We start from the raw sequence: 14,891 nt of genomic DNA, 5'->3' as shown, positions 1-14,891 counted from the left end.
ACAACCAAAAAATAGAGACATAGACATCTGGAACCGAATAGAAAACCATGAGATGAAACTAATATCTTAGTATGCACCTGATCTTTGCTAAGCCAAACAAGAACATACACTGGAGAAAGAATCCCCATTCAGTAAATGGTGCTGGGAGAACTGGATAACCACATGTAAAAGACTGAAAATGGACCTACACCTTTCTCCACTCACTAAAATTGATTCAAGATGTATAAAATGTCTAAATCTAAGGCATGAAACAAAAAATCCTCAAAGTGTGGGAAAAACACTCAAATCAGCTGGGGGAAAGACTTTATGAAGCAGACTCCAGTGACAATTGCAACAACAATAAAAATAAACAAATGGGATTTAATTAAACTGAACGGCTTCCGTACAGCTAAGGAGACAACAACCAAAGCAAAGAGACAACCATCAGAATGGGAAAAGATATTCGCATATTATCAATTGGACAAAAGCTTAATAACTAGGATCTTAATTAAGCAACAAAAAAGAGCCAACAATCCCTTATATCAATGGGCAAGTGAGATGATTAGAACCTTCTCTAAAGAAGACAGAATGGCTAAAAAACACATAAAAAAAAATGCTCATCCAACTTTTAAAGACAACTTTTGGGACACCCTGAAAAAAAAAAGTGCTCATGGTCACTAATTATCAGAGAAATGCAAATCAGAATACCTTTTGTTGATCTTAGCACTGGAGTTAGGGAGGAAAAAAGGTCAAGTCAATTCCCTCTTCCTTACACCATGCCCCTTATTAGCCACTGGTCTGTTTTGATTTTTGTAGTTTTCTCTTTTCTATAAATGCATTTCATATAATGGAATCATACAGCATATAGTCTTTTGTGTTTGCTCTTTTTAGATTTTTCTCTTAGATTCTTTTGAGATTTATTCATATTGTTGTATTCTTTTTTTGTTTTGTTTTTACTAAATCGTAACTGTATACATTGATGCATTTATGGGGTTCAGTGCACTGATTTTTGATATACAATGTGAAATGCTTACATTGAACTGATTAACACATCCATCACAATTATACTCTTTTCTTTGTATTCTATGTCTTATTTTTTTATTCATCTTTTATTTGTGTGGACTTTGGGGGCAGATGGGGTGGACGGGGTAGAGCAGAGATAAATGTTTATGTTCAATCTACCACAATTAACTAGAAATCTTATTTAGTAGTTTTAGAGGACAGAAATCAGAAAGTGGGAGTACAGAGTGAAATCTTCTCATTTTGCAGCTGAAATTAAACTTACTTCAGGTGAAAGATGCCAACACAGCAGAGAGAATCTATTTGAAAATTTCGGGTCTTATTTTTAGTAAGCTCTCAATATAATGCCTATTAGTTTGATTTGATGTACAGCAACCTCCTAAGGGGACTTTCTGCCCTGTATGCAAGTGAGGCAACTAGTGTTCAGAATATTTACATAACTATTGAATATTTCACAACTGACAAGTGGCTAGAAATCAAACAAGTTTCTTTGTACCTGAAAACCTGCATTCTTTCCAATTATAGCATTATTATAAGCATAATATAATGAACATGTGAACACAACTGTAATATACTGAGCTTCATGTTGGTCTGATTAATTATAGTCCTAGAAGGAACCTTGCAGTAATGGTAGGTTATTCACTGATGAAAGTTGCTTAGTATGCTCTTTATGGCCAACATACTACCATATAGAGCATCATCAGAAGAGGTCTACCAATGAAGCAGAAAACAATGTCCTCCCCTTAATGCACACCCAGGAAGTAGGGACATTTGGAGCATAATTCTGGGTGGTCATCTTAAAGAAAGTTGGACTAGAGTTGGAGATAGATCAGCCAAAGAACAATCAAGATGATTCAAAGATTGTGTGTACTGCCTTAGAAGTGCAGACTGGAACTTTCAAGACCTATCAGTGTTGAAAAACAAAGGTTGGTGTTTATGAAATGACGGTATACAAATTCTGGAATTGTAGACCTCAGGAACATTAACTGAAACTTGAAAGAGTTTTGGATATTTTTTAAGTGCTACTTTGAAATGTGAAAAGGCATTTTTAACCTTGATTTGACAATTTATAGGACCTTTTTATTAATGCCAAGTTTAATAAAAAGGTCCTATAAATGCTAGGGAAAAACTGTTATAAGATAGTCCCTGTCTTCAATAAGCTTCTCATCTAGTAAGAGAAACATTCTGTTAAAGAGATCATTTATAATATTGTTAACGATAAAATTGGAAAATAAGCTTAGTATCACTAATCATCAGGGAAAATGCAAGTCAAAACCACAGTGAGATATCATCTCACCCCAGTTATAATGTCTACTATCAAAAAGACAAAAAAAAAAAATAACAAATGCTGGCAAGGATACAGAGAAAAACAAACTCTTATATACTCTTATAGCAATGTGTACTATACAGCCACTGTGAAGAACAATATGGAAGTTCCTCAAAAAAACTACAAATAGAACACCATGTGATCCAATAATACTATTGGGTATTTATCCAAAGGAAGGGAAATCAGTATATTGAAGAGATATCTTTGCCGCCATGTTTATACAGCTCTATTCACAATAGCCAAGATATGGAATCAACCAAAGTGTCCAACAACAGATGAATGAATAAAGAAAATATGGCATACACACACACAGGAATTCTATCCTGCCTTTGACAAGAATGGCATCCTATCATTGGCAGCCACGTGGATGGACTTGGAGGAACAGAAAGTTAATACCACATGTTCTCATATGCAAAAGCTAAAAAAGGTAATCCTATAGAAGTTCAAAGTAGAACAGAGGTGATTAGATCCTGGGAAGGGCAGGGGAAATGGGAGGGAAGAAAAAAAATTGTTAAAGGCTTCAAAATTGCAGCTAGATAAGTTCTAGCATTATCTAGCACTATCGGCGACTATAGCTAACAATAATATATATTTTCAAATAATACTGAATTGCTCTCAGCACAAAGAAACAATAAATGTTTGGGATGATAGATATGCCAATTACCCTGCTCTAATCACTATACGTTGTATGTATTGAAATATGACTATGTACTCCATGAATATGTACAATTATGTGTCCATTTAAAAAATGTTTTTATTTTAATATAGGAATAAGATTCTTTAATGGACTTAATTAAGGGAAGTAAGTGATGTTTATATTATGCCCATTCTTTTTGGAAGTAGAAAGCACAAAAAACAATCACACCTCCTTCAAAGCTATTGTCAGAAGCGAAGTATTAGACTAAAAGGGCCACTGGCATTTCCTAGCTTCTTCAGGTAGAGTTTTTTTTTTCTAATCCTGACTTTATAAGATGTTCTCACTGTAGACCAGGCTATGCTTTAAGAACAGCTAAACATAAATGCACATAAATTTGCAATCACTTATTTAGAACACAGATAAAAAGCAGAAAATGAGAAGAAAACACATTTTCACATAGCCAGGACAGATGTCACAAACTCCACATACAAAACCTCATAGTTTATTCATTTAAAGAGTCTTCAAACCTTTGTTCTAACAGTTTGGTTATATGGTTTCCAAGCCTACAACAAATATTTACAACTCAGACAGATTTGCTGGACTTTCTAATCACTCAGGCATATTTATGTAAGAGCTAGAAGAGTCAGTAACTAATAAATCAACTAATACCAGACATTGAGACAGCAGAAAATTCAAATCAACCAAACAAGTGCAATAATAAAGCAATCGTTAGCATTTCAGACGGATTCTCCACTTTGCAAATAGATTTACCAGTGTAAATCTCCAAATTTACTTGTACTTCAAATAGTAACTTCTGTTGTTGATTTTTTAAATGTGACTTATATGCAACTCTTTAGAAACACATGTATTAAAACCATTTGTACTTGTAGTGAATTCAAATTATAATTTCTGAGAGGAGACAACTACAGATGTTTTTAGATTCTATTCTCTGTAATATTAATCTTTTGGGGGGATGGAAATGCCAGGCTCTTTTAATTTATTATATATATATATATATATATATATTTTTTTTTTTTTTTTTTTTTTTTTGCAGTTTTTGTCCAGGTCTGGGTTTAAACCCGCCACCTCCAATATATGGGGCCCGCACCCTACTCCTTGAGCCATGGTCACTGCCCATGTTAATCTTTTTATTGAGGGACTACATACTGTTTTTTATCACAAATAATTTATTATTCTGCATTCATTTTTCTTTCCATTAGACCTGACATGTATTTGTTATTGTTTTTTAGCACTTGGAATAAATATTTAACATTTATTGATGTTCTTCCTTGTCATCTTCATTTTGGATAGATGGGACTTATCAAGGATCCTTTACCTGTCTGCAAATTTCAGCTATATCTTGGGAGTAGAAATGCAAACTACCCCAATTAATAATTAAATAATGAGTGTAGGTTATAGCACAAAGGCAAATTTGCATTCCAAAATAGTGACATGAGATAAGAAAATGGTTGATCTTTGCAGATTTCAAATTTCTATCCTTGGTAAAGCTCAAAATGTTCTACATACATTTTCTGCTGTAGAGTATCATCTTGATTGAATCACTACTTTAAAACATTAAAACTCAGGACTAGGTGGCCGTCTGGAGCCGGGGGCTGAGCAAGGACAGGCTTCTCTCCGCGGCCATGATCCTGCTAGAGATCAACAACCACATCATCCAGGAGACGCTCATGCTCAAGTTCGAGAACTTGGCCGCCGGAAACAAGCCAGAAGCAGTAGAAGTAACATTTGCAGATTTTGATGGGTCCTCTATCATATTTCAAATCCTAATGGAGACAAAACAAAAGTGATGGTCAGTATTTCTTTGAAATTCCACAAGGAGCTTCAGGCACATGGTGCTGATGAGTTACTAAAGAGGGTATACGGGAGTTTTTTGGTAAATCCAGAATCAGGATATAATGTCTTCTTGCTATATGACCTTGAAAATCTGCCCACGTCTAAGGATTCCATTGTACATCAGGCTGGCATGTTGAAGCGAAATCATTTTGCCTGTCTTTGAGAAATACTTCCAGTTCCAAGAAGAAGGCAAGGAAGGAGAGAACAGGGCAGTTATCCATTCATTATAGGGATGATGAGACCATGTACCTTGAATCCAAAAAGGACAGTCACGGTAGTCTTCAGCACAGCGTTTAAGGATGATGACGATGTGGTCATTGGAAAGGTATTCATGCAGGAGTTCAAAGAAGGACGCAGAGCCAGCCCCACAGCCCCACAGGTCCTCTATAGCCACAGGGACCCTCCTCTCAAGCTGAAAGATACAGATGCCACCGTGGGTGACAACATTGGCTACATCACCTTTCTGCTGTTCCCTCGCCACACCAATGCCAATGCTGGAGACACCACCATCAACCTGATCCACACGTTCCGGGTCTATCTGCACTACCACATCAAGTGCTCTAAGGCCTATATTCACACACGTATGAGGGCAAAAACATCTGATTTCCTCAAGGTGCTGAACCGTGCACGCCCAGATGCTGAGAAAACAGAAATGAAAACAATCACGGGGAAAATGTTTTCATCCCGCTAACTCCTGGGAATAGGAGGAGGAAGCAGCTGGCAACTGAAGGCTGGAACACTTGCTACTGGATAATCGTAGCTTTTAATGTTGCACCTCTTCAGGTTCTTAAGGGATTCTCCATTTTGGTTCCATTTTGTACACGTTTGGAAAATAATCTGCAGAAGTGAGCCATGGCTTGCAAGGACTTAATAGTTCCCCAGAATAAAAAAATAAAATTCCACTTCATCAACTTATTCCTTTTCTTTATCTTCCCTCCCTCACTCCCTTTCCGTCCTACCCTCTTTTCCAAGCTGTTTTGCTTTGCAATATGTTACTGGTAATGAGTTGCAGGATAATGCAGTCTTAACCGGTTTTCTTCTAAGTGTTTGAGTTCAAAACTCCTGTATCTAAAGAAATACAGTTGGGGTCATTAATAAAGAAAATCTTTCGGCCAGGCGTGGTGGCTCACGCCTGTAGTCCCAGCGCTGTGGGAGGCCGAGGCCAGTGGATTGCCTGAGCTCAGAGGTTCGAGACCGGTATGAGCAGCAGTGAGCCAGAGTAAGACCCCATCTCTACTAACATCAAAAACAGCCAGACGTTGTGTGGGCATCTGTAATCCCAGCAACTGGGGAGGCAACCGGACAGAGCATCGCCAGAGGAAGAAGAAAATGAACAAAAAAAAGAGTACTTCAAACAAAGAAGAATGAACAAGCAAGCTGAAATAAAAAAAAGAAAGAAAGAAAGAAAATCTTGCTATCTTAAAAAAAAGAAAAACAAAAACTCAGGACTGCTTCAGTGAGCAAACAACATTAAATAAGGAAAAATGTAAAAGTATAAAACAGATCTCTCACTAATTTGGCTTTAATTACTTCTCTGTTAAAATCTGACATTGGGGGCGACGCCTGTGGCTCAGTCTGTAGAGCGCCGGCCCCATATGCCGAGGGTGGCGGGTTCAAACCCACCCCCAGCCAAACTGAAACAAAAAAATAGCCGGGCGTTGTGGCGGGCGCCAGTAGTCCCAGCTGCTTGGGAGGCTGAGGCAAGAGAATCGCTTAAGCCCAGGAGCTGGAGGTTGCTGTGAGCTGTGTGAGGCCACGGCACTCTACTGAGGGCCATAAAGTGAGACTCTTGTCTCTACAAAAAAAAAAAAATCTGACATTGGATTCAAAGTCTAGAATGCCTTGCTCCTTTAGGAGTTTTTGTCCTGGGTACGTGTCATGTAGTCTTCTCTGAGATGTGACACGTCTGGTGATTGGTAAAATGGCGATGATTTTGGTAAAAACTTCTGGTCCTATTCACCCTTTCCTCCATTAGCCATCCCCCAGTTTTCTGCCTTTCACCTACACCAGTACCGTGATTGGGAACTTCAAGAAATGATAGCGATGGTAATCTAATTTCAATTTTTAAATTCTCCACAAATGACTATTGGATTTAGATTTTTGAAAATTATTCCTCTGGCTTTACTAATGATTTTAGAAACCTTGCTGTGATCCCTTGAAAAATCTTTAAAAAAAATAAAATCTCTTTAATTTGATCCTGATGAACCATCATTAGGGTGAGCTATACATAGGTAAATCATTCACAGGTTTTACTAAAATTTGATCGCAAACTTGTTATTTTGAAAGGGGTAGTGGAGTTCTATGCATTTAGCAAATTTCCACATACAAAGGGAAGTTGATTAATACAACAAATAAATCTATTAATGAGGACAGAGTGCATAGCACAGTACTGTCCAATAGAACTTTCTGTGATGATTGAGATGTTCTATTTCGCATGTCCAATACGGTTGCTGCTAGCCACATGTAGCTGCTGACCACTTAAAAAGGCCTAGCACAATTGAGGAACTGAATTTTTATTTTGTTTTAACTAATTTTAAGTAAAACATTTATGCATGACTGGAGGTACTATATTGGACAGTGCCGATATAGCATTTCAATGTTAAAAAACAGAATGAGGTAAACCCTACAGAAAGTAGGTATATTTTCCACTTACTTTTATTTGTTGCTATGAATTTTTACCTCTCATCCTAAATTTAGAATCTAGATTCAAGGTGAGTGTATTTCATATTTTTCTGACTTAGACCCTTCTTAAATAGAAACCCACTATGATATTGACAATCAGGTATTGTGGGTAAGGAATTGGGCTGGACCCAGACTCTGGAACTAGAATAAAACCGGGTTCAATTCCCATCTTCACCACATTAGTGGCTGTAGGTGAGTTATTTAAATTCCCTGTGCCCCAGTTTTTTCTTTGGTTATTATCAGGGGGTAATAATAGTATCTTTCCCTAAGTGTTGATGTGAGAATTAGAGAAATAAGTACAGGAAACATGTATGTGTGTATGATTATGCACATAATCTCCGTGTTATTGATAATATGTTGGTTATCACATTCTCTCATCCAAAATGAATTTCATCGTGTTTTATCAGTTCCTACACTAGGTGCTGGGGCTAGGTAGGGAGGAAAAGAAAAAGAACATGATACAGAGGTAAACAATACTTGATTCTGTTGTCAGTGAATTCACGAGCTTAGGAGAATTAGTTGTTTCTCCTATAAAACAGAAGTTATGTCAATTTGCTACTTCCCCCAACTTGAACAACTTTTGATTCTATCATTCCTAAGACCTGAAAAAGTAACACAGGGATGGCAGGAGGACCCTTGACGGCGTCTTGTCTGCTCAGTGTATGTAGAACTTGTCCAGGAACAGTGGGTAAGATCCGTAGCTTTGTGAGAACTTTCAGGTATGTCACTGCAGGTCTGCTATTGAGGTTCTTCATTAGCTCTGTATAGCAAACTGGTAGTGAATTATTTGACTTTAATGTTGTACAGTATAAAACAAGTGCAGAATGTGTTAAGTTCATATCTCTACTTCAGTTCTATTTTACTGCTCAACTAAACAATCCAAATGCTGGCAATGCATTTAATGAGAAAAGAGAACTTTCATAATATAATTTCCTTCAAAAAATATTTTCCCTCTCTCACTTTTTTAAGAGTCATGAAGCTTCAAAAGGAGCCAGCCAATTGTTAATAAGTAGCACAGTACCCATCACCTCTCTGTGGCATATATTTTAATAGCAAGAACCAACATCAGGCTATTGCTTCATAGATTAAAAGCACTTTCATGTCTTTTATCTCATTTAATGCTTACATAAATTTTATAAGGAAGCCCATTGCTCCATTTTTCAGAACCCTTGTGTAGTAAACTGACTCCACTATAAGTACTTACAAGTGGATATCCTTTAAGTTTCATTGATGAAATTTTTTTAACATGTTGCACGGCATTAAGACTCAACAGACACCTAAATGTGATTAAGTAGTATTTTCTATATTTGAGCCCAATCAGAAAGAACAGATTATTCAGTGAATACCCAACTCCTTTAGAGCCCATGACGAACATCAGAGTTTGAAAGATCTAGAAGACAGAGGCAGATCTCATAGTAGCAGGGGTTCAGCTCTACAGGTTGCATTTCCAGCTTTGGCCAGTAAGTCTCTGACGTTCGCAGCAGGATCTCAAGTGGTATGATGCTTAGGGTCATTGCACTTTCAGTCCTTAAGGTATCCCATCCTCTGCCTTCTAAGTTGACTTGTATGGACTGAATCAGTGGTCTCCCTGACCCTCTGGTTTTCTACTGGGTTCAGCCAATGGGACATACCTACAGGACTTCAGAGACCAGGAGGAGAGTGAACTTGGGGTTTAATATCAATTCCCCTGCTTCCTCTCTGTCAGGACCCCATACTCTGGGAGCATCTCTCTACCAAAGGCCACAGTTCTGGTTAGATGAACTTTGTCTGTAGTTATGCCCTTCAGGTTCTGGTTGCCCAGAACAAATAACAAACAATATATATCATAAATATAAAACTTCTTGAATACAATCAGGCTGGAATGCCATGGCATCAAATTACTCACAGTAACCTCAAACTCCTAGGCTCAAGCCATCCTCTTGCCTCAGCCTCCTGGGGAGAAGCTGGGACTACCAAGTGCCTGCCACAATACCCATCTAGTTTTTCTATTTTAGTAGAGGTGGAGTCTCACTCTTGCTCAGGCTGGTCTCAGACTCTTGAGCTCAAGGACTATCCCACCTTAGCCTCCTAGAGTGCTAGGATCACAAACCTGAGCCTCTGGGCCCACCCTGTTTATTGATTCTTTATGCTTTTATTTATAATTTCAACAAATGTTATGACCCCCACTTGCCTTAGTTTCTACATATTGATCTGTCCCCCTCTTAGCATTCTTGCCTCATTTTTTCACTTTCCTAAGGAAAAACTTACTTGTCTTTCCCTTGCTTTCCTTTCATTCCCTTGATTGTACATGTATATTGAGCATGTTGACACATATCTGTTTATTCTCATTTTTCTTGTTAAAGGTTTAGATAACTAATAAATTTTGAAGGGTAAGTGTGGTATATATGCATTATCTCATATAATCATCTAATCTATTCCATGAGGTAGATTATGATTATGTTATCACCAATTACGGATAATGAAATTGAGGCCTAGAGAGAGAGAAAAAAAAAATCAAGTTTGAATATGATTCGAATCCAGGCTCGGCGCCCATGGCACAGTGGTTACAGCACCAGCCACATGCCAGGTTCAAGCCTGACCTGGGTCAGCTAAACAATAATGACAACTGCAACAAGAAAATAGCCAGGCATCGTGGTGGGCTCCTGTTCCCAGCTACTTGGGAGGCTGAGGCAAAAGAATCGCTTAAGCCCAAGAGTTTGAGGTTGCAGTGAGCTGTGACGCTACAGCAGTCTACTGAGGGCAACAAAGTAAGACTCTGTCTTAAAAAAAAAAAAAAAAAGATTTGAATCCAGGTCTGTCTTCCTCCAGTGCCTTCCCTCTTAAGCCCTCACAATATTATTATTAATATGTTTATACAGTTATTTCATATCTATTAATATTTATATATTTAAAGGCATATACATGTGTGTACTTTATTTTTTAAGATATTTTAAGTCAATTTATTTAGTTATTGATTTTATTCTTCATATGCTAAGTTGTATTTAGGTCAAAAAATGTTGGTTCTGGCTGGCAGCAGTGGCTTACGCTGATAATCCTAGCACTCTGGGAGGCCAAGGTAGGAGGATCCCTTGAGCTCAGGAGTTCGAGACCAGCCTGAGCAAGAATGAGACCCTATCTCTACTAAAAATAAAGAAATTAGCCAGGCATTGTGGTGGACACTTGTAGCCTCAGCTACTTGGGCGGTTGAGGCAAGAGGATCACTTGAACCCAGGAGTTTGAGGTTGCTGTAAGCTAGGCTGATGCCATGGCGCTTTAGCTGGGGCAACAGAGTGAGGCTCTGTCTAAAAAAAATAAAAGAAAATGGTGATTGTATTCAAGAAGTTTAATACTTATGATATATATATTGTTTGTTAACCATTTATGGAGTTTATGGATAAATCATCCTTTTGATCAAGAACTATGTTTAGCCTTTGACTTAAGGAATTTTGAAGCTTCATAAGTTTTTTTCCTTGATAAGTTTATAGACTACAACTCTGAAAGTAAAGCATCTTTATTCATTTTAAAACCTATTAAACTTACTTTAACTTTAATCACAGTTATATTTATAGGTACTGGTATTCAGAAGGTAATTTGTCACCATGGAAATTTGCCTTTTTGCAATTTTTATTTTTTGCTGACTCCAGCATACTTCAATCTTATTAAGCATTCATCATCTTAACCAAAAATGTAGGTACATGGTAAGCACTGAATCAGTATTTTTGAATGCATAATTGTCAAAGGAAAAGTTATACAGAAGGGAATGAGGCAGGTCTGTGGATGTAGTTAATCGAGGTTATTATTGTCCTTTCAAACAGGAATTTCAGTAGACACTTCATAGTTAAGGGGTAGAATGATTGGAGGCCATTCTTTTTATTTGATTTGAAATCACGTACTTATAATTTTGTAACCTCATTCAAAAACTCTAATGTTTTCGAAGTCCAAATTAAGGTCTAGGTGACAACCTCTATCCTGGAAAGATGATTTTATGTTACGGGATTAAGTAAGGTAATCCTAGTTTTGGCGCTCCTAATAGCATAAATTCTCTTATGTTCTCAAGACTGATATATGGATTTTAGAGAAATGACCAGATGGCTAAGAAGGCAGTGTTGTATTCATTTTTCTTTTTTCTTTTTTTTTTTTTTTTGAGACAGTCTCACTTTATCACTCTTGGTAGAATGCCATGGTGTCATAGCTCACAGCAACCTCCACCTCCTGGGCTTAAGTTATTCTCTTGCCTCAGCCTCCCAAGTAGCTGGGACTACAGGCGCCTGCCACAATGCCTGGCTATTTTTAGAGACGAGGTCTCACTCTGGCTCAAGCTGGTCTCGAACCTGTGAGCTTATGCAGTCCACCCGCCTCGGCCTCCCTAGTGCTGGGATTATAGGTGTGAGCCACCTCACCTGACTGTATTCATTTTTAAAATAGGCAACTAAAAAGACAGCCAACTAAAAAGAAGACAGCTTAAGAAAAGCTGAGCATCAATCAATAAATCTCATAGTAATAATGCTTATTAATGCTTAATTTAAACCTGTACCCAGTTTTAGTCACACTAAAAACTTTATTTGTGGTGTTAAATTGTCCAAAATCTTTGATTTATTCATATTAATAATATAAAATTCAAAATCTGACTTACGAAAGTATCCTCAATTAGTGGGGAAAATCGTATTGTATAATAAAAACCCCAAAATTTGAGGGCCTTTTGGCCATGTTTTCTCTTCCATTCTTCTTTCTCTCTTTGCTGCATCCTGGGATCTTGGCACAAAACCAAGGTAATTTCCAGAAATTAGCTGTTCCCTGCCAAGTGCGCAGCTGCTGCTGTCTCCAACTCTTGCCCACTAATTTTGCACAAACCACTTCCTCCTTTTGGGGCCAAGAAATTCACAGGGTAGGGAAAGTGTTCCTTGGGGGCAAGTATGGGAGCATCACTTTGTGTTCCTTGCAAACTCAAGACCTGTTGCAAAGGTAGAAGCATCTCCTCACCATAGTGCTTCTTGTTGATAAGGGTGACACTCTAATCTTGCCCTGACTGCTCTGACATTCTTTTTTTTCCTTTTGACTCTCAATGTTTAAAAAATCTTGTCTCATTTCTTTTCCTCCCTCTCTAATAAATACTAGCTTTGATTGCTCACAAATTAAAAGAACCAAACAGTTCCCAGGAGCATACCTGAGTCAAATTTGGACAGGGAGAAGGAACTGTGATAGCAAAAGAGAGTGGGGCCACTTGTGTTCCCTCAGTTCCCGCTTACCAGCTCCTTCACTGCGTAGTGGTGGCGTGTGGGTGTACTTACAAACACAGGTAAAATTTAGCTATTTTTATCCTCCTACCCTCTTCTTAAATACAGAGTTAGCTCTGATCATATTTGAATATAGTCATCGTGGTGATTGTTCTTTCTCTTTGTTCTTGTGCCTCTCAATCTCCTTGCCTTTGTTGGTTCACATCATTGGACTTGATATTTTTGGTGTGCCGGAGGGAAGCCTATGTGACTACACATCTTTATACACTTGAGCTTTACTTCGCCTCTGCCCACTCCTAGAGAAGTGCTGAATCACAAACAGCTCTCACCCACCACTCTGTTGACAGGTGCAGAGCACCACCTCCAGGTGGGTGCTTGTGCTTCCTTGGGAATATTTTTGGTGCATTTACAAAAGCACTATGAGTTGCTATTGTTTTTGGCATCAGTGGTCATGACATCGTAGCTATTTGTTTCTCCTTGAATAAACAGAAAACCAGACTAGAGAAAGGAGCTAGGGTGAAGAAGGAGGAAGCATCTCAGCTCTGCCGCTGCATAGTTGTTACGTCGAGTGAGTCAGCACTCTCTCTTGAGATTTGAGTCTCATACGTAAAACAAGTAAACTGTATTCCTTGAATGTCCTGCCTTTTCTTGATCTCTTGAGTATCAAACTGCAGGTGATGACTGTGATTAGACTCATTCCTATGCCAGTGGGAACAGGGCCACTTCACACTCATCCTCAACCCCTTAGGGATGGGAAGGAAATACAAAACAAAAAACGTTTTTTAAATACATTTCTGTTTTGTGTATGTTGTTCTATGTATGAGCTCATTCCAATATGATGTCACCAGGCAGAAACTCAGGATAAAAACTGACAAAATGGAAATTTACCAGGAATTAATATAAAGTCCTATAATTTGGTTCAAAAATAGATTGCACAAATAGGCCCGTGGCTGAAATTTACATATACATTTGGGTATTTGGATTATTCTCAAATTTGATATGAGCCTGTAGCTTAATGTAGGCCCTATGCTGTATAGGATAACCAGGAGTTCCAGGGGCCATGCCTGAGGCAGTGGCCAGGTCAGACAGTATCAAGTCAGCAGTCTTAAAAGAGATCAGGCAGAGCAAGGTCAAAAAGGCCAACAGCAAGAGACAACTCAAGGTTGTGGCAGGTGATCAGCAAGAAAGTAAAATGAGAGGATCAGTCACTTCATAGCTTAGAGATGAACACAGAGAAAAGGAGGGATGGAGAAGGGGATTAGGGGCCAATTCAGAAAACAGCTCTTGCTGTGACAAAGGGCTGTGAGTTTTCTTCTTCCCTGCACCACACCCAATCTTGTATTTCCAGGCAGCTTCCCAAGGTCTAGATTTCTGGGTCAGCAACCCTTTCACACATGGCCTGGTCATTCCTGCTTTCCTGCTTCTACTAATGCTTTTATTCTTCCCTGATTTCCTTCCCTTTATCACACATCTTACCTTCAAAGTGAACGTCTTAAATCCTACCTCTTTCATTCAGCCCCTTCTAAGTCCCCCTCCTGTCACAGCTCTGCAGAACAGAATATGGTTCATTGTCAAGGGGGACTGAGGGTGGGAGGACATTCCCTTGATGCAATTAATTCCTTAAGTACTTTGTGAACTTTGAAAGGATAGAAATTATGTCTTCTGGAAACCACAATGTACTGGAGAGAGTTTTTGGATTTGGTATTGATTCACTGGTATTTAATCCTAGATCTATGACATTTAGCATATACCTCTCTCTAGGCCTTAATTTCCTTCTATAAAATAGGGATAATGGCCAGGCGCAGTGGCTCATGCCTGTAATCCTAGCACTCTGGGAAGCTGAGGCAAGTGTATTGCTTGAGCTCAGGAGTTCGAGACCAGCCTGAGCAAGAGCAAGATCCCATCTCTAAAAATAGCCAGGCATTGTGGTGGGTGCCTGTAGTCCCAGCTACTTGGGAGGCTGAGGCAAGAGAATTGCTTGAGCTGGCTTATACAACAATTCATTAGAGCCAATTGTCAAATATTTAGAAACCTTGGAAGCAGGTTGTTACACTTTTATTAGCTTGGGAGTATTTATTCCAGGGATATCAGCAGACACTACAAATCAGATTGTTAGTTTGAAGAGAGCTGATTTGCCAGTACATTGCCGATTGTATAAATAGGCCTCTATAAATTTTAA

At 38.5% G+C, this 14,891-nt stretch overlaps 1 protein-coding gene and 1 pseudogene across 5 annotated transcripts in view; both read left to right on the top strand.

Moving 5' to 3' along the window:
* MAP3K13 (mitogen-activated protein kinase kinase kinase 13) overlaps positions 1 to 14,891 on the top strand; it is a 166,395-nt gene that overhangs the window by 77,103 nt on the left and 74,401 nt on the right. The window contains exon 1 of one of the 5 annotated variants that reach the window (XM_053565561.1): positions 12,859 to 13,079. The exons of the other annotated variants lie outside the window; for them this stretch is intronic. The gene's annotated coding sequence lies outside the window, so the exon portion shown is untranslated. Of the gene's footprint in view, positions 1 to 12,858; positions 13,080 to 14,891 lie in introns of those variants that run through there. 5 annotated transcript variants of the gene reach the window in all.
* Positions 4,448 to 5,656, top strand: LOC128567951 (actin-related protein 2/3 complex subunit 2-like; annotated as a pseudogene).

The sequence above is a fragment of the Nycticebus coucang genome, chromosome 16 (genome assembly GCF_027406575.1).
Source record: "Nycticebus coucang isolate mNycCou1 chromosome 16, mNycCou1.pri, whole genome shotgun sequence".
NCBI classification, from domain to species: domain Eukaryota; kingdom Metazoa; phylum Chordata; class Mammalia; order Primates; family Lorisidae; genus Nycticebus; species Nycticebus coucang.
This window is presented reverse-complemented; position numbering and strand designations above follow the sequence as displayed.